At 41.8% G+C, this 25,414-nt stretch overlaps 1 pseudogene; it reads left to right on the top strand.

The window, feature by feature from the left end:
- The first annotated feature begins 19,088 nt into the window (after positions 1-19,088).
- Positions 19,089-24,823, top strand: LOC149454657 (copine-1 pseudogene; annotated as a pseudogene).
- Positions 24,824-25,414: the final 591 nt, after the last annotated feature.

Genomic DNA, 25,414 nt, shown 5'->3' with positions numbered 1-25,414 from the left:
CCGGGTACATCTGAATCTCATAAAATTATATTTTTGTCCAAAAAGTGATCTGGAACGAAATGAAGTGCATTTGTCTATGCCTCAGTGATGCCACATATATGGGGGACTTTGGCGTGAATGGAATAATCATTTCTCTCACTTGCACTTCAGCCTGTTAACTGGCTGAAAAGAGTATTGACCTCACGCAAAGTGGATTGAATCACTACAAGCTCTAGCTTGAATGGATCATCACTCTAATGTTTAGCAATCATACCATTATGTATAGTATAGTATAGTATAATATATATATATATATATATATATATATATATATATATATATATATAGTATGCATCAGTCCTCCTTCTCTCTAGTTCCCTGGTCTCCTCCTCCCATGCCCACCTCCAGAACTTCTCCAGGGTGTCACCCATCCTCTAGAACTCCCTGCCCCAACCCATCAGAATATCACCTACTCTCCTCTCCTTTAGGCGCACCCTGAAAACCCATCTCTTCAGGGAAGCCTACCCCACCCCCTGCTAACTTGCCGACCTCCTCCACTCTTCCTACCACTCCACTCCCCACAGCTATCTCCTCCTGTGCCACCACCCCCTCCCTCCTAGATTGTAAGCTCGAAAGAGCAGGGCCCTCAATCCCCTCATGTTTTGCATTGTATTGGTATTGTTCTGTCACATGTTCTGTCCCCCTTTGTAATGTACAGCGCTGAGCGAACTATTGGCGCTTTATAAATACTGTATAATAATAATCAATCAACCATAATATTAAGACCACCCACCATAACCTGTTGAGGCATGGACTTCACTAGACTGAAGGTATGCTGTGATATCAGGCGCCAAGCCATCAGTAGCAGATCTTTTAAGTCCTGTACGTTGCGAGATGGGGTCTCCTTGGATTGGACTTGGAATGGATTGAAATCTAGAGAATTTGGAGGTCAAGTCAACACCTTAAACTCAATCTGTTCCTCAAGTCATTCTTGACTTCATCAGACCAAGCCACCTTCTTTCATTGCTCTGTTCTCACATGCCCATGGTAGATGCTTTTGTCTGTGGACACGTGTGAGCATGGGCACCCTGACCGGTCTGCAGCAACATAGCCCTATGCAAAACAACCTGTGATGCACCTTTCTATCAGAACCAACATTAACTTTTTCAGCCATTTGAGCTATAGTAGCTCTTCTATTGGAGCCAGCCTTTGCTCCCCACATGCATCAATGAGCCTTGGCCGCCCATGATCCCATTGCTGGTTTTCCTTCCTTGGACCACTTTTGGTCGGTCCTGACCACTGCAGGCTTGGAACATCCCAAGATCTGAACATTTGGAATTGATCTGACCCAGTCAGGCCCTTGTCAGAGTCACTCAAATGCTCACGCTTGTCCATTTTCTTCTGCTTTCAGCACATCAACCTCAGGGACAATATGTTCACTTGCTGCCTATGACATCCCACTGACTTTCAGATGTTATTGTAACAAGATAATCAATGTTATTTACTTTACCTGTGAGTGGACATAATGTTATGGCTGATCGGTGTATATACATTATATATATATATATATATATATATATATATATATAACTTATGGCTGCTGGATTATGCAGAGATCCAGTCCTAATCGGTACATTCAAAGACAGAACCTCTTTACTGGCAACTGGAGCAGCTGCTGGTGTTTAAATTAGCCTTGGTTTCCATGGAAACGCAACCGCTAATATCATACAATACCTTCCTGATTTTGATGGCATGTGATCAAATTTTAGACTACTCTATGTGAACACATTTAAGAAGTACCTACTCCATTGTTTTAAAGAAAAATGGTCTGTTTTCCACACAGCCAGTCACCACTCGGATTCAAGGCTTGTTCCAACTGTCAGGAGATGTCTGAACGTTTGATCCTGCCTTGTTCCCGTGAGCAACACAGAACTAAAGTGTCTCCTGAAAGAGCTTTTCTGGTGGCATTTAAATAGACTTTGTCTTTATGTTTTCAGTAGTTCCTGTGAAAAATGTAGAATCTGACTGGTAATTACAGACAAAAGAACTTTACTTCCGTAACACACTCATATGGATGAGACCTGCAGGTCAAATTAAAGGCAGTCTTCATAAAGATGCCTAGTGTATAAAATAATGAGGACGGGTCGTAAACGGATCTTGCAAAAAAGGAAAGGCATAGCATTACAACAGAGGGATTCTCATGGCTAAATAGAAGACTTACCGTCCAATGGTAAAGACAACAGACAACTAAACACAAGAGTCCGAAGTCAAATGTCAGTTTAACGGTTTTCCTATTCACATGATGGCAAAGTTTGCTACGATCTTCTTACGTTGGACATGGGGCTACATGAAACAAAACACAAAACGTTTCAGCTTCCAGAATTCCAAATATCTGTCCACTCTATTCAGGCCAGCATGGCTTGTTCCTTTGTTCCTTCAGCCACATGACCAACCTTTGTCTCTGTGTGTCTCTCTCTTACTCTCTCTCTCTCTTCTGCATTGGTAGCTCCCCCAATCTATGAGGCATCTGTGACCTCTCAGCCAGGTGTAAAGCCTTAAAGCAGAACTTAACCCATCACAGATTGATAAACAGCTAAATGGTTAGCACTTCTGCCTCACAGTACAAGGGTTGTTGGTTTGAATCCCAACCATGGCACCACCTGCCTGGAATTTGTATGTTCTCCTGGGCCTTCGTAGGTTGCCTCCCACACTCCATAGACATGCTGGTAGGTGAATTGGCTTCTGTCTACGTTGGCCCTAGTATGTGTATGAATGTGAGTTAGGGACCTCAGATTGTACACCCCATGAGGTTCAGGGACTGATGTAAAGTGCTCTGTAAATTGATGGCGATGTATAAGTACCTGTAAAAATTAAACAAATAGTTTAGTGTGTGGTTTAGAGAGGTTTTTTTCTTGGGAGAGTGCATGTTATCAGCACAGGGCCAATCAGCACTGTCCAGACAGAGGTCAGGGGTTCTGCAATTTGAACATTAATCTTCACACTTACACCATTCGTGGCCACGGCTGTCAATCACCAGGTCCTCCTCCCTGCTCGGGCACACTGCTCTGGATGGGTGTTTTTTTTTACTCACAGTCCTCCTCCCTGTTAGCTCGGGGACACTGCTCTGGATGGCTGTGCACAACACAGCCATCCAGAGCAGTGTGCTTACAGTGAAGCACCAACACACCGCCCCCTAGTAAAACACTCCCAGCACACAGTTAACCCTTTGATCGCCTCTCATGTTAACCCCTTCCTGCCCAGTGTCATTAATATAGTGTCAGGGTTTTTTTTTTATCACTGATCACTGTATTGGTGTCACTGGGGATGTCAGTGACATCAAGTCAGTTCCCCCCAGTGTCAGAATGCCCACTGTAGTCACGCAGTAAGTGATCGCCACCATTACTAGTAAGAAAAAAATTAAATTCCAGTATCTATACCGCCATTGGTAAACCCTATAACTTTCATGTAAACCAATTAATTTACATGTATTGGAATTTTTTTTTTTAGCAAAGACATGTAGCAAAATACATTTTGCCCTACATTTATGATGAAATTTGATTTTTAAAATTTTTTTACTGGACATGTTTAATAGCAGAATGTAAAAAATGTTTTTTTCTCAAAATTGTCAGTCTTTTTTTTTCTGTATAGCACAAAAAAAAAAAAACCTCAATTCATGGAGAAAAAAGGGATGTAAATTTTATTTGGGTGCAGTGTTGCATGACCGCGCAATTGTCAGTCAAAGTAACGCAGCGCCGTAACGCAAAAAATGGCCTGGTCAGGAAGGGGGGTTAATAATCTGGAGGTCAAGTGCTTAAGCCGGCCATAAACAGTTCGGATCTCAGCAGGGATCATGTATGGGCAGGCTTGATCGATAAACTTGGGTACAACCAGCCTGTCAGATTTTACATACAATTGCTGCTAGCGGCTATCATAGCTGATAGCAGTAATCACTGTGTTCTCCTGGAAGTGATGTCATCGGCCTCCATTTCCATCCTCCGGTCCAAATCAAAGGACTGTATATGTGATTCTCAATACTGACATGCTTTTTTAGATCCTGTGGACTAGCTTGCTATTGCAAGTGTATTTGCATGTGAAGTTTTTATTTAATAAATGATTGCACTATGAGAGGTGTTTTTCTTCTTTTTTTGAATGTATACCTAATCCTGGATCACATCTTTAAAGGGGACAGGTGAAGGGCCGTTTAGAAGAAGTAAATAAAATGCCTGACACCCCTAAAAGTGGCTGCAAAGACGTCCTGTATGCATGAGACCTTACAGTTGTGGGGGGGGGGTTGTTATATTTATTAATTTGCATTGATTGCACTTCTGTGATTCATTCACTATTCTTATTCATATTATATTTATTTTTCACATTCGGGTGGGGGATTTGATTAATATGTTGTTACTGAAAGTTTATTGCTGTTATTGGTGATGATTGGATGACAGTTGTTCTTTGGGGTGTGCAGATCTGTTATCAGGGCTGGGACAAGGGGTGGGCAAGAGGGATGGCTGCCCTGGGCACAGTGGATGTTTTGTGCTAGAATGGTCGATTTGGAGGGGGGTTTTGTACTAAGGGAGTGTATTTCTGTTAGGAAGATGGCATTGGGGGTGGATGATATATGCTAGTAGGGATGACTGAAGGGATTTGAGCTAGGAGGGGAAATTTGGGGGATTTGTGCTAGGAGAGGGGATTTAGGGGAGGAATTGTTCTGGGAGAGGGGGATTTAAAAGGGGTATAGGATTTATGTTCAGAGGGGAAATTTCAGGGGTAGAGAAATTGTGCTAGTAAGGGTTGGGGAGGAGGGGGGGATTTTTCCTAGAAGAAGGGGAATTATTTTGGGGGGAGAATATTGGCTTGCAAAGGGAATATATGCTTGGAATGCAAGTGTGAAGAATAGTGCTCAAATTGATTTTTGGGGTGGGGGCAGAGGATTTTTGCTGATACAATGCGCATCCATTTTTTTTTGGGGGGGGGGCGCCTTTTGGCATATCCACAGCTAATTACCGCTTTTACCACTATCCCCTCCCTCCTAGATTGTAAGCTCCAGGGAGCAGGGCCCTCTAATCCCTCTTGTATTGTTGCTGTATTGTCTCCCATTATATTGTAAAGCGCTGAGCAAACTGTTGGCGCCATATACTGCTATATAAGTCCTGTATAATAATAATAATAATATTTTCCTTGGGCACTAGGCGACCTTGTCCTAGCACTGTCTGTTATTAGTTCAATTGAATTGTTTGGCTTGTGTGATTAGTAGGATGGGGCAACACTTTCTTTTTATTTTTGCTATTTAAAGTGTTACTAAACCCAGGCCCTGCAATCACTATATCCGGTCTCCCACAGTACACAGAATATGGAAATGCAATTATTTTAGAAAAATATAAACTGCTAAATACCTTTTCTTATCAGTAGTTAGAGCAGACTTGTGACTTCTATCAGTGTTCAGCAGAGCACTGGTTAAAGCTTGTAGGATGATCTCTGTCGGGACAATGCTGATAACATGCACTCTGGCTTCTGGCCTAGGCAAATGATGTTATACATCCCAAAGGTCTTCATGGGCATTTTTTTCTTTCATCTGGAGGAAGGGAAGGAGGGGCTTTCTCAGCTAAGCACACACTCTTGCCTGCATGCCAGAGCTAAAGGCAGATGGATTCTAAGAAGTAAAAGCTACATGAATCATCTGTCCTTACTAAAGATGATTGCAACTAGAAATGCCAGGAGGTGTTTTTCAAAGTGATGTTTCAACAAAATAAAGCATGGAGACATGGGTGGATGGGTGAGTTTGTTTTGAATATTAAAAATTAACTAGAAAAGCTACAATTTCTGGGGAAATTGTGTGAAGTGTTCTTGCCTCCACCAGTAGTCTACAACTCACACTCTAGCTTTTGTCACTCTGCTGGCTGCTCACACACCTGGGTTCCTATGGCAACTCACTCTACAGCAAGGGCAGAGAAGAGCGGTTAAAAACAAACTGCTCCAACTTGCTCACTTCTCTGGCAGTTGCCATCTTCAAACGGTTGTAGTTTAAAAATGATAAATCCTACACTGAAGAGCTTTATATTGTGAGAATCACCAGACCCAGACCTACATTTTGATGCATAGTATGTCTCTGAAATATTAAAAATGAAGGCACAGTCACAGTTTAGAAATTGCCCTTCAAATTTGAGGTGGCTAGAGTGGAGTTTCAATGAATGGGCAGCGTGAGTTGCAAACAAATGGTCATATTGTGAAAACTATCAGGACTATGGCTTAGCCGTGGACATTTTTAGTGGCAGCAGGGACAGCTGAACGTTTTGATATAAGATTTGTGTAGGTGGGCTTGAAAATGAGGGAGTGATGGCAGTTTAGAAATCATGTCCTGATTTTTCAGCTCACACTCTAGCTTTTGTCAGCTCCCACTCTAGTTTTGAACATTCCGCCATTCATTCCTTTGGGACCAATTTCACCACAAAAATGCCGATATTTCGTGAACCATTTGGCGAAACGTTCCACAACGTAATAGCACACCAATCGGGAACAATCCGCACATTTCCGTATATTACTTTCTATGTAGTGTAAAAACTATGGGAGGAGTTAGGGTGGTACATTTCGCTATAATAATAAGAATATATATGTGAGATAACAGTAAGTGGTCTTGCCATGCATTTTCAGTTTGTGGTGCTCAGGCACAGTTAAAAAAAAAAATATTGCTTTTACTTACACTTACTTTTTTTTCCATGTTTTGGTTGAGTGGAGCACTGGTGAGGTAGCCATAGCCTACCTCACAGATGCATCCTGGGAAGGTTACATCATCAGTGCCTTCACCCTCATGTAAGAAGGGCTTTGCAATTGGCTAGTAATGGTGCCAAGAGGACAAGTCCCTACTTCAGCTCTTGTCCTACAAGAACACTGCCCCTCCTGTCGAATTTTCTGCCATATTGTGCCCCACTCCATGCCATAGACCTCCATGCGACATTGCCAGCCATTGACCTTTATATCCGAAGGAAGGAATGTCAACACATGAGTAGAATTGCTGCCCTTTACTGATGGAATTTAGGAAATGACATAACTGTCACATTACATCAATATACATTCTGTAGTCGCTTGACACTACATAGTCAATCACATTAAGTGGACGGTCTGCAGCAGTCACATGGGAAAGCATATGCAGAACTTTCAGCAGCCATCCCCTTCTACAGTCTCTCCTTTCAAGTCCCACGCCATAACTCTACCCATCAGGGTATGCCCCATGCAGTTGCTCTTTTAATCCCAGAGTCAATAGTAGTCACTCAGAGGGCTTTGACCTGCCCTTTGGGCTTTAGACATCTTCTAATGACATTCCAGAGACAGGATTGCTACAGATGCTCCTACTCTGTACAGCTCTCCTGGGACTTCTGCCCTGAGAAGGCTCTTGCCTGTGCTGACTACATATGCATAGGAGTGTGGTACTTGGCTCCCATATATCCCATCTGCCCTAAGGCTCCTCCCCACCTTACTTATATTTGGGCCCTGACACATCCATGACATCACTACAGGAATGACTATTTTAGGACAGAACCACCTAGAGGCAGACTAGCTAACTGCACCTGCTTACACTCAGATGATGTGCATTTGCAGGAGGCAGACCCAGAGTTCCAGGAAGAAAACAGATTCATCTGTCCTTGGTGAAAACAACAAATGGGAGGTTGGGATTTCAGATATGCAAAGAATAAAAAAAACTGCAATTCTCTATATCTGTTTGTAGATTGCCATTACTAAACATTTCTAAAGATAAGGGTAAAGTTCCTATTTAATACTTAATTTTGGCTTCATCTGAGTTAAATCCAAGAACTGCTTTTGATGTCCATAGCAATGAGATACTTTTATTTCACAATGCATAGTGCTCAGTGTCAGCCCAATGTATGCTGTTACTACAATACCTAACCATATTCAAATACAGTATTTATTTTTTTCATAGAATAATTTTTTTTATTGAAAACTGTGGCACATATAATACAAAATGTAGCATTGCAACAGCCTCAGAATACACTCACCGGCCACTTTATTAGGTTCACCTGTTTAATTGCTTAGTAACACAAATTGCTAATCAGCCAATCACATGGCAGCAACTCAATGCATTTAGGCATCTAGACATGGTGAATATGACTTGCTGAAGTTCAAACCAAGCATCAGAATAGGGAAGAAAGGGGGTTTAAGTGACTTTGAATGTTGTGTGGTTGTTGGTGCCAGACGGGCTGGTCTGAATATTTCAAAAGCTTCTGATCTACTGGGATTTTCCTGCACAACTATCTCTAAGGTTTACAGGGAATGGTCCGAAAAAGAGAAAATATCCAGTGAGCAGCAGTTGTGTGGATGAAAATGCCTTGTTGATGTCAGAGAAGAATGGGCAGACTGGTTGCTGTGACATTCAGATGGTAGGGTCAGAATCTGGAGTAAACAACATGAAAGCATGGATCCATCCTGCCTTGTATCAATGGCTCACTCGTGGTGGTGGTGTAATGGTGTGGGGGAGATTTTCTTGGCACTAGCAAGGTGTACCTAATAAACTGGGTGTAAATGCTGAAAGTAGTAGATGCCACAGAGAATCATAAACGGATTAAATCAAGGATTTATACCAGCATAGACAAATGCAATAGGGACACTGGCTGGTGGTGGGCTCAAGGATCCATTTGGACGGCCTATCATAGGAATTCCAAGTCGGTGTGAAATTAGAGATAAAGCCTAGTGCCCATGTGACATAGCAGACAGCTGGAACTCTTTGAAGGTCCTGAGTAAGGCATTGTGTACTGCCACTTTTACAAGTTTAAAAACAGGGGAAAGACAACTAGAAAACAAGGAAGAGGGTAAAAAAGAGAAAAAAAAGGAGGTGAGGGATGGGGGGGCGGGGGCAAGTAAATAGGATGTCTGATGGTAGGGTTCAAATATGGTATTTAATAGAAGAGTTGGGAACTGAAAAAAATAAACACATTCCTTTTTGAGTTTTGCACACATTACATAACCCAACAAAAGCTGAAGTAAAGCACCTATTTGTGATCATCCTTTTCTACTGATGCCTACCACTATTAACAACCATTTATCACAAATAAATAATCCCAGCCCATTTCTGTAACTTCTTCAGCAGTACTTTAAATGGCCGGAATACTTTTTTCCTATAAATCTTTTGATTTAGGAATCAAAGGGTTGGTATTAGTTAAAGCATTGCAGATGGTATATCAAAAGATTATGAATTAAGGAAGAGAACATATCATGCTATTAACCACTTCGGTTTCAAAACATTTTAGGACAAATAAGGATTTACTTTAGTAGCAAATCTGGAAATATAGTGTATATATTATTTTATTTCCTAAATTTTAATTTAGAAGAACAATGGTAGAAGGAAAAAATAAATTTTCTTGTCAATTTTCCCAAAGCGGTGTTTATGTAGTTAGCAGAGCCTCAGATATTTACCGCAAAATATAACTGACAAAGTCTTCTGATTAAAAGGACATCATACAAGTAATTTTTTTCCATAAGACTTTGTTAACATTTTGTTATGTTACAGCCTTATTCCAAAATGGATTAAATTCATTTTTTTCCTCAACATTCTACAAACAATACCCCATAATAACAACATGAAAGAAGTTCATTTTGAAATCTTTCTAATTTATTAAAAATAAAAAACAAACAAAAAAAACACATACATAAGTATTCACAGCCTTTGCCATGACACTCAAAATTGAGTTCTGGTGCATCCTGTTCCCACTGATCATCCTTGAGACGTTTCCACAACTTGATTGGAGTCCATCTGTGGGAAATTCAGTTGATTGGACAAGGCATAAATCTGTCTATATAAGGTCCCACAGTTAACAGTGCAGTCAGAGCACAAACCAAGCCATGAAGTCCAAGGAATTGTTTGTAGACCTCCGAGACAGGATTGTATCAAGGCACAGATCTGAGGAAGGATACAGAAAAATTTCTGCAGTATTGAAGGTCCCAATGAGCACAGTGGCCTTCGTCACCAGTAAATGGAAGAAGTTTGGAACCACCAGGAATCTTCCTAGAACGGGCCACCCTTCTGTGAGATATTGCCTACTTAGTATGCTGGATGATTTAGCCCCTACTACAGCTATATGCACACTACTTACCCTACTCTTCTTCCATGCTAGGAAACTGATTGTTCTCGCTTGGAAAAGAACACATGCTCCTACCGTGGGGGTTTGGAAGTCCCAGGTTAATAAGACATAACCCTTTTACAAGGCTACGTATCTTAAAAGGGGAGCTCTCCTCAAGTTTGACAAGGTTTGGGGTGGGTGGGTATCATCTTCCCTTATGGTCTCTGATTGAGTGAATATTCTACTACGATTTTCTCCTATTAGGGTCTCTTTAAAATGGTAATTGTTGAGCATTCAAATTGTTTGTTATATTACTAGTCTAAAGTTTACCTATGTGGTTTGTATTTGAGTGAGAATGGCTCTCTTGATGTAACTCTGTGGGGTGGAGCATGGTGTAGTGCTTTTATATTGTGATATGTTTTCCCATCCTACTATGGGTACCTCTTGGACATCTGCAGGCATGGTTATTGTTTTGCTGTTGTTGTTTTCAATTTGGAATTTTGTCTTCTCTATGTTTTTTCTTGTATATTTTATGTTGCTATTCGCTATTGGTGGTTAATGGCTCCAGTTCACCGTTTTGTATGATGTATATTATGTTAAACTTTTCAATAAAAATAATTTATCAAGAAAAAAATAAAAAAGTTTAGTCTGCATGTCCCAGTTCAAGAAACCAGGGGGTTGGGATCTGACATAACACACTGCACAGCACAGAGCTGAGTGTAATCTGAGACATGATTGCAGGGAATGGACACAGTCCACTTTAAATAGTCTCATAGGAAAACATGCACATCTGAGGCTGTCAATCGCCTTTCTGTGTACTGGAGGATAAGGGGGCATCTCTGAGATTGCCTGGTGTTGGCATATTACATTACATTACATTACATTGAGTTTATATAGCGCCAAAGGGTTTGCTCAGCGCTGTACAATAGAGGGGGGGACAATACATGAAACATTACAGCAGCTACGAACAGCACACGAGGGGTAAGAGGGCCCTACTCTTTCGAGCTTACAATCTGGGAGGGAGGGGGTAGTGGTACAGGAGGAAGTGGCTGTGGGGGATGGAGTGGTAGGAGGAATGAAGGAGAGCAGCAGTTAGGTGAGGGTGGGGTAGGCTTCCCTGAAGAGGTGGGTTTTCAGGGAGCGCCTGAAGGTGAGAAGGGAAGGTGACAGTCTGATGGATTGGGGTAGTGAGTTCCAGAGGATGGGGGAGGACCTGGAGAAGTCTTGCAGACGTGCGTGTGAGGAGGAGACCAGGGAGCAAGATAGAAGGAGGTCCTGTGAAGAGCGAAGGGTACGGGTAGGGTGGTACTTGGGAATCAGGTCGGTGAGGTAGTTAGGGGCAGTGTTGTGAATGGCTTTGTAGGTCAGAGTGAGTAGTTTGAATTTGATGCGTTGGGCGATAGGGAGCCAGTGGAGGGAGAGGCAGAGGGGGGTGGCAGAGGTGGAGCGGCTGGTGAGGTGGATGAGTCTGGCAGCTGAGTTCAGGATGGTCTGAAGCGGGGAGAGTTTGCACTGGGGTAGGCCGGTGAGGAGGGAGTTGCAGTAGTCAAGGCGTGAGATAATCAGGGAGTGTACGAGTAGTTTAGCGGTGTCTGGGGTAAGGAAGGTGCGTATTTTGGCGATATTGCGGAGGTGGAGCCTGCATGTGTTTGTCAGTGATTTGACATGAGGTTGGAAGGAGAGGTTAGAGTCCAGAATGACCCCAAGGACTTTGGCTTGCGGGGCGGGATTGATGGTGGTGATGTTAGTAGTGATGGATAGGATGGGGGGGGGGGCGCGGGCAGGAGGGAAGACGAGAAGCTCGGTTTTGGAGCATAGACCATTGGTCTCCAAACTGTGGCCCAGAAGCCAGATGTGGCCCTTTGCTTGCCTTTATCTGGCCCTTGGGGCACTATTTCACCAACTGACAATGATGGGACATCAATTCCCCTACTGACACATACAATGGGGCACTGATGTTGGGGCATTTTCTAGTCCTACTGGCCAGAGTCCAGCTTCCCCTGAAGGACAGTATGCTGGCCCTTTGCTTAGACATTTTTGGAGACTCCTGGCATAGACTATCAGTGCAGATAACAGAGGAATAAGAGAGAAGACAGAAATCACACTAGGAGCTTTGGATAGAGGCAAGTACACACTATGGTAAGATAAGCTTTGTTCATTTTACGTTACAGAGGTTTTCAACCACTTTGATTTGCACAGTGGGACATGCACTCCGGTAGCTGATAATAAAACACAAGTAATAGAGTACCCAAAAGAAAGGGAATGGTTGCTGTAACTATAATATTGATGTTTCCTCCCCAAGCCCCAAAACAGTAACAGTATATAATGAATGGTTCAACACAGCAGAGGGTTAGTGGTAGGAGTACAAGGGGAGAATCTGCATGGGGGAGTACAGAAGTGACATCAGGACAGATGACTTTTCATCTTCTGGTTTTTGAACAGCAGGGCACCATTGCTCACAAATATTTTTCCTCATTGTGGAGGAAGTTATGTCCTTGTATACAGTGGGGCAAAAAAGTATTTAGTCAGCCACCAATTGTGCAAGTTCTCCCACTTAAAAATATGAGAGAGGCCTGTAATTGGCATCATAGGTAGACCTCAACTATGAGAGACAAAATGAGAAAAAAATCCAGACAATCACATTGGCTGATTTGGAAAGAATTTATTTGCAAATTATGGTGGAAAATAAGTATTTGGTCACCTACAAACAAGCAAGATTTCTGGCTCTCACAGACCTGTACCTTCTTCTTCTGTACTGCACTCATTACCTGTATCAATGGCACCTGTTTGAACTTGTTATCAGTATAAAAGACACCTGTCCACAACCTCAAACAGTCACACTCCAAACTCCACTATGGTGAAGACCAAAGAGCTGTCGAAGGACACCAGAAACAAAATTGTAGACCTGCACCAGGCTGGGAAGACTGAATCTGCAATAGGCAAGCAGCTTGGTGTGAACAAATCAACTGTGGGAGCAATAATTAGAAAATGGAAGACATACAAGACCACTGATAATCTCCCTCGATCTGGGGCTCCACGCAAGATCTCACCCCGTGGGGTTAAAATGATCACAAGAACGGTGAGCAAAAATCCCAGGACCACACGGGGGGACCTAGTGAATGACCTGCAGAGAGCTGGGACCAACATAACAAAGGCTACCATCAGTAACACACTACGCCACCAGGGACTCAGATCCTGCAGTGCCAGACGTGTCCCCCTGCTTAAGCCAGTACATGTCCGGGCCCGTCTGAAGTTTGCTAGAGAGCATTTGGATGATCCAGAAGAGGATTGGGAGAATGTCATATGGTCAGATGAACCCAAAATAGAACTGTTTGGTAGAAACACAACTAGTCGTGTTTGGAGGAGAGATAATGCTGAGTTGCATCCAAAGAACACCATACCTACTGTGAAGCATGGGGGTGGCAACATCATGCTTTGGGGCTGTTTCTCCGCAAAGAGACCAGGACGACTGATCCATGTACATGATAGAATGAATGGGGCCATGTATCGTGAGATTTTGAGTGCAAACCTCCTTCCATCAGCAAGGGCATTGAAGATGAAATGTGGCTGGGTCTTCCAACATGACAATGATCCCAAACATACCACCCGGGCAACAAAGGAGTGGCTTCGTCAGAAGCATTTCAAGGTCCTGGAGTGGCCTAGCCAGTCTCCAGATCTCAACCCAATAGAAAACCTTTGGAGGGAGTTGAAAGTCCGTGTTCCCCAGTGACAGCCCCAAAACATCACTGCTCTAGAGGAGATCTGCATGGAGGATGGGCCAACATACCAGCAACAGTGTGTGCCAACCTTATGAAGACTTACAGGAAACGTTTGACCTCTGTCATTGCCAACAAAGGATATATAACAAAGTATTGAGATGAACTTTTGATATTGACCAAATACTTATTTCCCACCATAATTTGCAAATAAATTCTTTCCAAATCAGCCAATGTGATTGTCTGGATTTTTTTCTCATTTTGTCTCTCATAGTTGAGGTCTACCTATGATGCCAATTACAGGCCTCTCTCATCTTTTTAAGTGGGAGAACTTGCACAATTGGTGGCTGACTAAATACTTTTTTGCCCCACTGTACCTTATCCCCCTAAAAGGGATCTGGATCAATTAATTCTACAGCGTGAGTTATTTTGGATTTACAAACTGGACACTCTGGGATTTATTTACTGAAGTAGGAGAGTGTACAATCAGGCTCACTTCTGCATAGAAACCAATCAGATTCTAACTTTAGCTTGTTCAATTAAGCTTTGGCAATAAAACCTTCAATCGGATTGGGTTCTATGCAGAACTGAGTCTGATTTTGCCCTCTCCAGCTTTAGTAAATAAAACCTTCTCTGTCCTAAGGGTATGAATGAGGACAAGGTCAGTTTTTTTTCCATAAAGAGTTTTATTAATACTTTTACAAGATCCAGTATACAGGCTGACTCATATTACAGCCATCCGTTCAAAGGTGTCAATTACATTAGAGCTCCAATCAAGTGAAGTATTTATAGACCGAAACGCCAAACCAGCAATAAAGAACAATAACAGCCTTGACCCAAAATGAGGTAAAGACAATAAGAGAGGGGAACTTCAACCTCCAGGGATTCTAGCCAATGAACCCATGAACTTTTGGGCTGGGTAGTCTGACTGTAAGCAACAGAGTAACCCCAATGTTTGTGGATGAACTAGCTTCAGAAATCAGTTTTCCCTGAGTAAGGCGAGCCACAAGGAAGTGAGAATGAGAGAGACGAGTGTCTAAAGGAAGGGCACAGGGTCAGAGGAAGGTACGGTAATCACATGCCCAACCTAGTAAAGAGAGAAACAGTTGGAAAGTGAATGCAGATTTGGTAATTAACCACTTGCCCTCCTGAGGATTTACCCCCCTTAATGACGATGCCTCTTTTTGCTACTCGGTGCTGCACTAATTCAACTGATAATTGCTCGGTCATGCAATGCTGCTTCCAAACGAAATTTATGTCCTTTTTTTCACACAAATAGAGCTTTCTTTTGGTGGTATTTGACCACCTGTGCGCTTTTTATTTTTCATGCTATAAACAAAAAAAGACCAAAAATTTTGAAGAAAATCAATATTTTTTACTTTCAGCTATAAAAAAATATATAGTAAACTCAAAGTTAGTCTAAAATTTAGGCCAAAATGTATTCTGCTACATGTTTTTGGTAAAAAAAATCCCAATAAGTGTATATTGATTGCTTTGTGTGAAAGTTATAGCGTCTACAAACTATGGTATAGATACTGCAATTTACACCATTTTTTTGCTATACAGCGCTGCGCTAGTTTAACGGACAATTGCGCGGTCATGCAATACGGTACATAAATGAAATTTACATCCTTGTTTTCCCCACAAATTGAGCTTTCTTTTGGTGGTATTTGATCGCCTGTGCGGTTTTTATTTTTTGCGCTACAAAAAAAAAAGTCTGACAATTTTGAGGGAAAAAAAACAATATTTTGGACTTTTTGCTATAAAACATGTCCAGTAAAAAAAATGTAAAAATCAAATTTAGTCATAAATTTCTGCCAAAATGCATTCTGCGACATGTCTTTGCTACAAAAAACCCAATACGTGTAAATTAATTGGTTTACGTGAAAGTTATAGCGTTTACAAATGGCGGGAAAGATACTGGGATTTTAAATTTTTTTTATACTAATAATGGCGGCGATCAGCGACTTATGGCGGCGATCAGTGACTTATGGCGGTGATCAGCGACTTATGGCGGGACTGCGGGACTGCGGCGGACACTCTGACACTGGGGGGGAACTGACTTGGGGTCACTGACATCCCCAGTGATACCAATACAGTGATCACTGCAAAAAAAAAAAAAACACTGACACTGTACTAATGGCACTGGGCAGGAACGGGTTAACTTTATTATTCAGTGAAAGGGTTAACTGTGTGAGGGGAGTGTTTTACTAGGGGGCGGGGGTGTGTACTGCAGGGAACACCCCTGACCTGGACAGATAAACTCTTCTGTCCCGATCAGCGTGTCAGGAGCAGTCAGGGAACTGACAGAAAGCACAGCTACTGCAGCTGTGCTCTCTGTCACTGATTGCCGCTAATTGCCGAGACACAGCCGGTAACGACCGGCTGTGACCCGGCAACTGACATCCGCGGCCGTGATCGGCGGGACAGGTAGGGCGGCGGCGCGCCTCACGCGCGCCCCCTACCTGTTTTAAAAAAACACGTTTTAAAACGTGGTTTTGCCCAGCCGTGCTGCCCTGCTGCCGTATTTCTACAGTGGCTGGGCGGGATGTGGTTAAAGAGTAGGTGAGAGAGAGCAATACACAAGTTTAGTTTTTATGTGAATATTCATGCTTTTATATAGTTGTTTTTTTCTGGGTATGTGCCATTGGCCATTTTTTATGTAAATATTTGTGCTATCGCTGATCTTACCTATATATGAGATGTTTTTGTTTATTCTCCTCTTTGTACAGCTTTTTTTTCTGGCTTTTTGACCTGCTTTTTGTATGTTATTCGATTTTTATAGCTCTGCTTCTGCACCATTCTTTCCAGACCAACAATAGCTTTAAAGTGGTTGTAAACCCCCCAAAAAAAATCAAATTTGAAATGACCAGTCTACCTCAAACAACATAGCAGCAGAAGTCAACTGCCCCCACTTTGGCCAGGAAAAGAGCAGCCAGTCATCTGAAATCCTCTCTGCTTTCCTACAGTGAAACCCCTCCCCCTCTGATAGTAGAAATAAGCACATAGTGTCAGCACGGTCCGCTGAGTAATTCCCCGAGCTCGGCTATTTCGAAAATAATCTGTGTGGATGGCTGCGGGACACACACCCCCTTCTCCCATGCATGCATGAGACTCCTAATTAGCCTGTCAGTCACAGGAGAGGGGGTGTGGTGACAAAATCTTTTTTCACGTGTCGGGATTTTTGTTACCATAGGAAAGCAAATGACTTCTGCTGTTATGCTGTGTGAGGTAGACTGGTCATTTCAATTAGAATTTTTGCGTTTACAACTGCTTTAAGCTGGCCATAGACAGACCAAAATTCCTGCTGAACTGGCCAAATTTCGATCCATCTATGGACAGGTATATCCGCTATGTCTCATGATATCTTTTTACAATATCTCTTATTTCATAAAAAATGTTAAAATTGTAAACTGCAATACCACATGCTTTAGAGGAAATGATGAATCAACTCCAATAACCATATTGTGGGCTAGCTGCCTTATACACAAATTAATTCCTTCTGTATTGAACTGTATTATAACTGTACTGTACCCATTTATATTGTAAAGCACTGTGCAAACTGTTGGCGCTATATAAACCCTGTATTATATTATTAATAATAATAACAACATGTTAAACAAACACAAGGTAAATAAAATAAAAAAAATTCACTCTAGCAACACTCTACAACATTAAGGAAAGGGATTAATAGTCCTCCACCACCGGACTTCACAAATGGAATGCCCTCCTCTGGATCATAAAGAGTCCAAACGATAACTCCTCAACATCCACTTGAGGTATAATGATTCAATCACTCCTGTGCATAACTCGCTCAATTATCACATTCACAATGATGGTTCCATCCCTGGCTGGCAATCACCACTGCAGTCACCTCCACTGGCTAAAAACGAAAAAAAATCCACATAGCATAATCCTGTTCAAATTGTTTATTGTAAGTTAATTCCCTGTTAAAATCACATTCACAAAAATAAAAAGAACCAGCACTTATAACAAGTATACACAGTAGTGTATTTAGATTTTGTGCTGCCCTAGGCAACACCCCCCCCAATGAGAGAGCGAGAGAGTTCAATAAGTGTGTGTATGTATTTATTATTCTCTCTCCCTTTCTTTCTGTTCTCTCTCCCCCCCTCTTCCCCCCCCTCTCTCTCTCTCTCTCTCTATCACTCCCTCTTTCTCCCGCCCTCTCTTTCTCCCCCCTCTCCCCCCCACTCTTTCTCCCCCCCCTCTCCCCCCCACTCTTTCTCCCCCCATCTCTCTCTTCCTCCCTCTCTCCCCTCCCCCCCTCTCTTCCCTCTTCTTTTTCTTTCTCTCTCCCCCCTCCTCTCCCCGCCCCTCCCCCCTCTCTCTCCCCCCCTCTCTTCCCTCTCTCTCTCTTCCCTCTCTCTTTCCTTTCCTTCTCCCCCCCACTTCCTCAGATCATATGGGACCACACACCCACACCCACCCCTCCCCCCTCTCCAAGGGCTGCTGATCTCCGTGCAGCAGGAAAGGGGGGAGGAGGTGTGTGCAGTCCCATACGATCTGTCAGTGATCAGTGTCAGTGTGTAATCTGCTGGATGGATGACAGGAGGGAGAGCCCACAGATGACAACAAAGCTCACCTCTTCCTGGCTCTTTCATCACTTCTCTCCCTGCTGCAGGTTGTCCCCTGGTGCTGGCTTGTCAGCTGCTGGAGGAAGAGGTGCACGATCGTCGCTCTGCAACTGCCCTCCCCCACATTGATCTTCCTGCTGTCCGCCGCTGCTCAAAGGGTTCCTTCTTCGGGGGGAGGGGGGCGGTGCTGCCCCCATAAAAATTGCCGCCCTAGGCAAATGCGTTGTTAGCCTCGCGGTGGATACGCCCCTGAGTATACACTCTTCAAAAGTCTGGCCTTAACTGTGAGAGTGCTACAAGCGGCGTTTCACCACTCTGCTAAGACCCGCATCACTTTCGTCCAGTGCCCTGACCTCACTTCCTATCACTGTATAGCCACACTTTGACATTTTGCCTTATAACCAGGGGAGGACTGACAACTCAAGGGGCCCCCGGGCAATAGGGGATCATGGGGCCACTGTGCCCTTGCCCACACTCAAACCACACCCAAAAAAGCGTATGAAAGGTACCAGGGGCATCTCATGGGGCCCCTTACTGACCCCGGGTCCTCGGGCAGTGCCCGAGTTCTCAGATGGTCAGTCTGCCCCTGGTTATAACTTCTTCTGAGGGCGACTTTTTTCCTTCTTTCTTGAGTTTTAGCCAGTGGAGGTGACTGCAGTGGTGATTGCCAACCAGGGATGGAACCATCATTGTGAATGTGATAAATGAGCCGATCAGTCATATGAGATGCAATGGTTTGTGGTGAGTGAGGTGTTTGAAGGGGAATAAGGCTCACCATATGCACAGGGGTGATTGTATCATATACCTCAAGTGGATGTTTAGGAGTTATTGTTTGGACTCTTTATGATCCAGAGATGGACATTCCATTTGTGGAGTGCTGCTAGAGTGATTATATTATTTTATTTACTGTGTTTATTTAAATATCCCTTATTTACTGACCTTTTATGATGCATATAATTATGACTTTATACTACGATATTACGAAAAATGTTTCTTTGCAGACTGTAGATTTTACTTTAGAAAGACTATTAAAAAGAGTCTTTTTTATTTTTGTTTTTTTATAGTTATTTTTACAGTATATGATTTATTATTAGTTACACAATAGCTTATTATTATATACTAACTGTTGAGTGTTTTATCCTTATATTGTATGGCACCACTATGCATATAATGCTAATCATTTTTTCTCTAACATTTCATTTTTTTTTTTTTTTTTTTGCACTATAGTTAAGTATCATTTCCATCATGTTCTTATTTTTCTTCTTCTCTTTCTTCTCTTTTAATCCCTCCCCTTTCCTTACTTTCTCTTTGTTTACCCCCTTGCCGTCTTTCATCATTTTTTTCTTCCACTCACATAGTATACCTTCAGAATGTTTCCACCTGTCCAAAAGATGGCAGTCTCCCTGCTTACTGTAGCTAATATCTAGAACAGAACCCAGTATCTAGCCTTCTATTTATACTACAATTGCTATAACTTATCTTGACTGGGCACCTGCAGCACCCAGAGGTTCTCCTTCTGCACTTGGCTCCTGCTTCCCTACATTTTAATATTATATACAACTAGAATATACAACAAATGTCTATCTTCTTCTACCAACATCCTATTGTATTGTTGCTAATATCATCAGTCTTTGTTATTTCACTTGAACAAGACCTATGAACAAAACCAAGTAAAAGAAAATGGCATCCGGGACTCAACTGGTTAACACAGAGTATGGTACAGGGCTATTCGAGTTCAGATGCACTTGTTTACATCGCATTAAATAGAAATGAGATTACTTATCTATCATTAGTCAAGACAATTGTATGAACTTTAAAGCAGATCATTTGATTCAATCAATCTTCTTAACAGTGAAAAATGTTTTGCAGAGCACACTGTGATTATCATGTAACATAATCCACAAAGGACAAAATAACAGATTTAAAAATGATATTGTAGATGAATCTGTTGAAAATATTTTGTTCTTAAATTTCAGATTTGCTTTTACTGAAAAGGTTTTGCAATTTGCTCTGTGAACTAAAATTAGACTTACTTTAAGAATGTAAAATAATTCTGTTAGAGATCTTCAAGTTGATGGCATTTTTACAAGATCAATGGCTATTTCATTTATAGGATACTAGTTGGTTTGGTTGAAGCAGCTAATTATTTTTTCTTGACTTGTGTGTGAGTTGAGTAAGTTGGCAAAGCTTTCTCACACTTAGAAAGATTGTTTTATCTTTGTCCAGTACAGTTTCTGTCCAATCCATTTTAAAAAGGCTTTCTGTGTTTTTTTTTTCTAGAAACAGTTTAAAAGAGGTTCATTATGAATCCATCTTTGAAGTGTGATCTTCTTGGCTACGGCTTAAATTATTAGAGCAATACTTTTACTTCCTTTGGTATTTCTCACAACCTCAACCTCTATTTTGCCCAATATATCCCATTGAGTTGAAAAGGAAAGTAAATTAAAGGATTTGTAAAGCCAGTCAATAAAATGTCAAACCAGCTTTAAAATGGCCCTGTCACATTGCTAAGAAAAAATCAAAATATATGCAGCCTGTAAAAGAAAAAGATTAATACATACCATTAGTGGGACAAATCAAATGTCCATTTCCTTCCACAGATATTGGTGCCACTGCTATCTGACACCTCCAGGTGTGCTGAATAGCGCGTAAAAGCATTTTAAAAAGCTGGTGAAATATTGCAAAAAATGCTGATGTAATATTGTAAAAACATATTAAAAAGCTGAAGAATTAACATCCAACACTATAGGAAAACCTTTCACATTAGAATTTAATGAAACTCATATTTTATATCAATACTTAGCGAAAGTTCATAAGTACCCTTGGTTAGCATTCATTCCTTGCAGCCCTGGGATCTTAGGTTCATACTTTCTGCATTGAGACTGTATTGGTTTCAAAGAGATGTCACAAGGGGAAGAAAAGTATTGACAGTGGAATTTTTAGAACGTTCAGAGTAGATGATCATGGCAATAGTGAAGCCCATGGCCATCTAGAGTTATAAAAGTTAGGAGTACAGTTAATGCCACAACTTCTACCTCTCTTGCCAGCAACTACATCACTATGGAATATATTAGTGACACAGTAACCGGCAAGAGGAACCACAGCACATGGGAGGAAACCTATTCAATACACCTAGAAGTTTTAGAAAGTAGCAGTTCTGATAACTTTTGAAGGAAACAGACTTTAGTCATCAACTTTCGTAAAGGTAGATATTCTGCTATTCCTGTACAGGCTCATCTTACTTTTTTGAAAAGGTAGCAGGGACCCTTAACCTTGTTTTGCTTTCCATCTTTGTACATACAAATACAAGTATATACGATACAATTACAAGTACATACAATACAATTCTTTGCAAAACAATACAAGTTCAATACAATTCTTTGATACAATACAAGTACCGGTACATACAATACAATTATTTGTGGTAAAAGCAAGGAAGCATTCAAACCTCAGTATTGTATTACCCACTTGCCCTCCAGAGGACTTACCTCCCTTCCTGACCAGGCTGTTTTTTTTTGCGTTACGGCGCTGCGTTACTTTAACTGACAATTGTGCGGTCATGCAATGCTGCACCCAAATGAAATTTATGTCCATTTTTCCCACAAATAGAACTTTTTTTGGTGGTATTTGATCACCTGTGCAGTTTTTATTTTTTACGCTATAAACAAAAAAAAAAAACTATTTTGAAAAAAAAGTTTTGTGACTTTTCGCTATTAAAACATGTCCAGTAAAAAAATTTTAAAAAATCGAATTTTGTCATAAATTTGGGCCAAAATGTATTCTTCTACATATCTTTGCTAAAAAAAAATCCCAATATGTGTAAATTAATTAGTGTATGTGTAAATTAATGGCGGCAATCAGTGACTCATAAGAGGACTGCAGCGGGCATTCTGACACTGGGGGGAGCTGATTTGGTGTCACTGACATCCCCAGTGACACCAATAAAGTGATCAGTGCTAATACCAAGCACTGACACTCTACTAATGACATGGGCAGGAAGGGGTTAACATGTGGGGCAATCAAAGGGTTAACTGTGTGCTATAGGGACTGTGTGTATGTTTCACTGTAAGCACACTGCTATGCAGAGTCATACAAAGCAGTATGCGTGAGCTGACAGTGGAGAGATCTGTATTGTTTACATACAGGTCTCTCCCCCATTGTAAATCCTCGAAGATCACTGGGTGCCGGCAGGGAATCACCCTGCCAGGACCCGGTGATTGACAGCCGAATGGCGGCGCAGGTAGGGACCGGGACTGCAAAATCATGTATATATATATATATATATATATATATATATATATATATATATATGTGTGTGTGTGATTTTGTGCATCCATGCCACCCTGTAGCAGTATTTCTACTGTAGGGTGGCACAGAAGCGATTAATATTTGCTTTACTAAACATAAATGCTGTAATTACACAAACTAAGTACAATTTTAGGAAAACAATACATGGCATACAGAATATTATAAAATATGCATACAATATACACATACACGCGTTATCTATCCTTCCTAGCAAATGAGCATGGACAATGTATGCAATTACACTAAACAGCTACTTAACTTGGTTTTTCCTGGTGACGGGGTCTACTTCCAGAGTCCTTCTTGCTTCTCAGAGTCCTTCAGAGCTAGTAGTGCTTCCTTTATCTTGAGCACATAGCTGTCCAAATCCTTTGTCCGCTCCTCCTACTTCCTGTAGCATCACTTCCTGTCCTGAGCTCATGAACCAGTTCAGCGAGTTCATTAATTAATAAATGGGGGAAGCCTAGATTTTAAAAATATTCCATGCAACTAAAATGCATCATTCTTATATTTATTCTATAAAAATCACTAAAATAGCAATAGCAACAAACAAATTTCATTTTTAAAGTATCAATATTTTTTAATTTGCAGCTTTGAGTAAAATAAATTTTAATGGCCTCACCCCTCGCTCACACAGCTGCACAGATCTGTTGGATAAAGATATTGGTTTGCAATCTGACCCCTTGTGTGTTGTACTACAGAGCATTGGTGATGGAAAGTGTTCAGAGCTGGCAAGAATGGAGAGGGTGAAGAACTGCCAGAGCCCTGAGTTCTTCACAAAGCCAGTTGTAGATTATTACTTTGAGAAGGTTCAGAGTATCAAGTTTGGAGTCTATGACATTGACAACAAATCTGTGGATCTAAACGATGATGATTATCTTGGGGGCTATGAGTGCACCCTAGGCCAGATTGTGTCCAATTGTAAGCTCACAAAGGACCTTGGAACTGAAGAAAGGGAAACCTGCAGGAAAATGAACAACTACTATTGTTGCAGAGGAGATTAAAGATGCTCACGTTGTAAATCTAGAAGTGGAAGCTAGGAACCTTGACAAAAAGGATTTCTTTGGTAAATCTGATCCATTACAGGCAAGGCGATGATGGATCCTGGCAACTAGCACACAGGACAGAGGTGGTGAAAGAAGTTCACTGTTACCTTGCAGAGTTTGTGCAGGGGGACTTAAATAAACCTATCAAGGTCTCAGTTAGCGACCACGATGACAGCTCCAGCTGCAATCTCATAGGAGAATTCGAGTGCGTCACTTCAAAGCTGCTGGGAGCTCAGGAGCAGCCGGTGGAATTTGAATGCATTAATCCCTCAAAAAAAGCAGAGGAAGAAGAGCTACAAAAACTCTGGGATTTTTTGAGTCAAGTCTTGTAAAATAGACGTGGAGTATTCCTTCCTGGACTCTGTGATGGGTGGCTGCAAAATCAACTTCACTGTTGGTATAGATTTCACTGGTTCCAATGGGGATCCCAAATCACCCGACTCACTCCATTACATTAACCCAAATGGAGTGAATGAGTACTTGACTGCAATCTGGGGGACGTGGTCCAGGATTACAACACGGACAAACTATTCCCAGCATTTGGATTTGGTGCTCAAGCTCCTCCAAACTGGCAGGTCTCTCATGAAATTGCCCTAAACTTCAACCCAACTCATCCATACTGTTCAGGTGTTCAAGGGATTGTGGCTGCATACCACCAGGCTCTGCCACAGGTCCGCCTGTAAGGGTCAACAGACTTCTCCCCTGTTATCAATCATGTTATCAGGTTTGCAGCATCTCCAGCACAACAGAAGACGGCATCTCAATACTTTGTCCTTCTCATTATCACCGACAGAGAGATCACAGACCTGAATGATACCAGGAATGCCATTGTCCAAGTCTCCAAACTTCCCTTGTCAATTATCATTATTGGGGTAGGAAATGCTGATTTCAAGGCTATGGAATTCCTCGATGGTGACAATGGAGTTCTGAAGGCCTCCACTGGGGAAACAGCTGCCAGAGATATTGTACAGTTTGTGCCCTTCCGACAGTTCCAGAATGCACCCAGAGAAGCTCTTACTCAAGCTGTTCTTGCCGAGCTCCCCAAACAACTGGTTTCCTATCTTAAACTGCTGGGACAACCACCAGTCAACCCCCCACAGCAGAAGACCACTTAGAAAAAAAAAGCAACTCCCCCATATGTGGTGCTGCTACAACCAGAGGAACATGACATGTATAATGAACGCATCCCCCCCTCTCTTATTCCACAATAAACTTGACACAGTTAGACACAGTATTTCATTTCAGTGCATAGAACAGACCAGACCCCCGTTTCAGTGGACGTTCCAAGTGACAATCACCATGAATGAAATCAGAGGTCCACAGTGCTAAGGCTATGTATGTAAATATGTAGAAGTGTGGAGCATTAAAATCCTGCTTTCAATATCTTAAGTGCAGTTTTGAGTAAAACGTGTTCCACAAGAATATTGTAACATATAAAAAACGCTGAAATGTGAAGTTGGCCTTAACTTACAACTGTGGCCAGATTATGGACATTCAAATATGTACATATTCTTAACAAGCTGTAATTAAGCTGTGAAACAGGAACTTACTGAATTCTGTAGCTGCAGGTGTTGTGGAGCAGTCATTTTGCAAAGTTCAAAAGAGATGAGAAGCTGTTCAAATCAGGTCAGAGCCAGCGGTCACCTGCAGTGATCGTGGCTGGACACACACAAAGCGCGTCCACCTAGGATCTCGGCAGGATATCT

Source organism: Staurois parvus, unplaced genomic scaffold, assembly GCF_062004578.1.
Source record: "Staurois parvus isolate SC_StPar_1 unplaced genomic scaffold, SC_StPar_1.0 ptg000422l, whole genome shotgun sequence".
Taxonomy (NCBI): Eukaryota; Metazoa; Chordata; class Amphibia; order Anura; family Ranidae; genus Staurois; species Staurois parvus.
This window is presented reverse-complemented; position numbering and strand designations above follow the sequence as displayed.